This window comes from Pagrus pagrus (assembly GCF_965226575.1).
Source record: "Pagrus pagrus genome assembly, contig: HAP1_SCAFFOLD_324, whole genome shotgun sequence".
In the NCBI taxonomy this organism is placed as follows: Eukaryota; Metazoa; Chordata; class Actinopteri; order Spariformes; family Sparidae; genus Pagrus; species Pagrus pagrus.
This window is the reverse complement of record NW_028175139.1, coordinates 21,997-25,662: the sequence shown is the minus strand read 5'-3', so window position 1 is coordinate 25,662 and position 3,666 is coordinate 21,997.

Below are 3,666 nucleotides of genomic sequence, written 5' to 3'. Positions count from 1 at the left end.
TACCTCGCTGACCCCTCCTTGTTGGATGCTTTCTACAGGGACAACCCAGGTGCCCCTGAGCGGTCATCCGGTGCCTCCCCTCAGGGGGGGGGGTACTGTTGGGGCTGCCCAGCAGCCAGCAGCCAGTCAGCCCAGCTCAGGTGCTGGCAATGATGACGACGAGCAGCCCAGCTGCTCCACATCGTCATCTACTCTGCCTGAGTATTAGAGGAGGCTGAGAGGGGGCGCCCGTTGCTTGAACGTCGACTATTGTGGTCAGGTTAGCTGGCTGTGTACTAGCAGCACTCGTAAATCTTCGAATAGACTGTATTGTATATCTTTGCTAATCCTGTTCTCCTCTTTGTTTGTTCCAGGCTCCCTCCGTTAAAACCAGTGTCTCCTCGCTCCATCCACGCTTTCCAGGCCCCTCACCTAACCACCACGTGGACCCTCCACCCTCTCTCCTCTCCCTGGATACCCAGTCTCTCCCTCCTCGGCCCAGCTCCACTCCCACGTAAAGTTGTTTAATAAAGTTGTTAAACTTGAAGCACGGTTCTGTGTCTTTGTCTCTGGGGTACCTGGCACATTTGGCTACTGTAACTTTAGAGCCTAACATGTGCTACTGTAAGTGCAAAAAAAGGGCTCTTCTCGGTCTGACACGCTGAAAATTGACATGTGCCAGTTTTCACCCTTAATGAATTAAATTCCAGGTAAAGCCTCGTGTGCCATAAAGAAGATCCAAATTCAACCACTTCAGGCTAGAAAACTTAAGTGAAAGACCTTTTCTCAGTCAAATACAGCTTATGCTACTGTAAGTGCAAAAAAAGGGCCTTTCTCGGTCTGACACGCTGAAAATTGACATGAGCAAGTTTTGACCCTTAATGGATTAAATTCCAGGTAAAGCCTCGTTTGCCATAAAGAGGATCCAAATTCAACCACTTCAGGCTAGAAAACTTAAGTGAAAGACCTTTTTTCAGTCAAATACAGCTTATGCTACTGTAAGTGCAATAAAAGGGACTTTCTCGGTCTGACACGCTGAAAATTGACATGAGCCAGTTTTCACCCTTAATAAATTAAATTCCAGGTAAAAACTGCTTTGCCATGAAGAAGATCCAAATTCAACCAGTTCAGGCTAGAAAACCTGTTTGAAAGACCTTTTTTCAGTGAAATGCAGCTTAGGAGACTGTACAGTGCAGAAACAGGCTCCTCTCGCTCTGACACGCTGATTTTTGACATAAGCCACTTTTCACCCTTAATGAATTAAATTCCAGGTAAAAACTCCTTTGCCATGAAGAAGATCCAAATTCAACCAGGTCAGGCTAGAAAACCTGTTTGAAAACCCTTTTTCAGTGAAATGCAGCTTAGTGCAAAAACAGGCTGCTCTCGCTCTGAAACGCTCATTTTTCACATAAGCCACTTTTCAGCCTTAGGCGACTGTACAGTGCAAAAACAGGCTCCTCTCGCTCTGAAACGCTCATTTTTGACATAAGCCACTTTTCAGCCTTAATGAATTAAATTCCTGGTAAAAACTTCTTTGCCATGAAGAAGATCCAAATTCAACCGGTTCAGGCTAGAAAACCTGTTTGAAAGACCTTTTTTCAGTGAAATGCAGCTTAGGCGACTGTACAGTGCAGAAACAGGCTCCTCTCGCTCTGAAACACTCATTTTTGACAAAAGCCACTTTTCACCCTTAATGAATTAAATTCCAGGTAAAAACTCCTTTGCCATGAAGAAGATCCAAATTCAACCAGTTCAGGCTAGAAAACCTGTTTGAAAGACTTTTTTTCAGTGAACTGCAGCTTAGTGCAAAAACAGGCTCCTCTCGCTCTGAAACGCTCATTTTTGACATAAGCCACTTTTCACCCTTAATGAATTAAATTACAGGTAAAAACTCCTTTGCCATGAAGAAGATCCAAATTCAACCAGTTCAGGCTAGAAACCCTGTTCGAAAGACCTTTTTTCAGTGAAATGCAGCTTAGTCGACTGTACAGTGCAGAAACAGGCTCCTCTCGCTCTGAAAGGCTCATTTTTGACATAAGCCAGTTTTCACCCTTAATGAATTAAATTCCAGGTAAAAACTCCTTTGCCATGAAGAAGATCCATTCAACCAATTCAGGCTAGAAAACCTGTCTGAAAGACCTTTTTTCAGTCAAATGCAGCAACGTATTCTCATGAAGGGTTCGTATGGAAACGTACGAAAAGTTATGCACACATTTTTCGTGCATTATCCTACGAATATCAAAATGACACCAGTGCAATGACACCAGTGCGCATGCGCACATGACACCAGTGCAATGACACCAGTGCGCATGCGCACATATGTACAAATCTTTCGATATCCAATGACACCAGTAGCATGCGCAATTCCCATGCAGTGGAAAAAATGGCTTCCATTGCAGCATTTTAAGACCGTTTCGGCATTAAAGTGCGTTTTGATAACATTCCTTCGCTGTCGCTGACATACTTCTGCCAGTTTTTTTCTTCTTTTTTTACCGCCAACCTTCTCCCGCTTCAGGTAAGAACGCAACTTTGTTAGTAAATCAGAAATGCAATGAGCTTTATTGCCTTGAATATATTCTATTATTCTGTTCTATCTTTCATTGTACTATGCCTGCATGCCTTTTATTGTACTATGCCTGCATTTTAACTGTACAGAACTTTGGTCAACCTGGGTTGTTTTAAAATGTGCTTAAGAAATAAACTTGATTGATTGATTGATTGAAACCAGTCAGTTTTGTCAATAACAAACAAAGTTTGACAAATTTAGATAGATAGATAGATAGATAGATAGATAGATAGATAGATAGATAGATAGATAGATAGATATACTTTATTGATCGTGACTAGAGAAGGCTTTCTTGATTGTGCTCTCATTCTACTTTTATTACTGTTTTACAGATAACCAGTTTCCCTCAATCCTCTGTCCCTGTTCCTTCCTTTATAAAAAACCAACGGCTCTTTTAAGAGCCAACCTATTTGTCTGTGTGTGTGTGTGTGTGTGTGTGTGTGTGTGTTCATTTCTCTGGTAAGTAGTATGCACAATTTGAGATTGAGAAGGCTTTCTAGACTATGCTCTCACTGTACTGTTATTGCTGTTTTACAGATAACCAATTTCCCACATCTCTCAGTCCCTGTACCTTCTTTTACATAACCAACGGCTCTTTTAAGAGCCAACCAGAAGTCTGTCCAGAAGTGTCTTCAATTCTCTGGTAAGTGGTAGTAGCCCTTATAGCCCTCGATGTAAACAATATCAAAGGCAAGCTGGGACAGAAATATATATCATATAGGGTGCACTTTCCCCACAGATCAGAGATGGAGGATTTAACATCTTTTATTTTTGCTGTTTAGGCACTATGGCATCAGATGAGGATACCCTTAAGGATGTGATCAGAAAGGCACAGAGCCTGGCAGAGCATCTCAACTCACTAGTTGAGCCTGCACAGGTAATGTAACATCTTCAGTATCCTGTTCCATGCATGGGGATCAGATATTATGATGCATAGCAACATTCAAGAAGTTATTTGTGCAGGAAGTCTATATGGTTTACCTGCGTTACTTTGATTATATTGTGCTTTTTAGGTGAAAAAAAGAAGAAGATCAAAACCACCAGTCCAGATCCGGTGGAGACAGCGGGATAAAGATGGCAACATTATTGCCCAGACCATCAAGTCCTCTTCGTCCAAATCC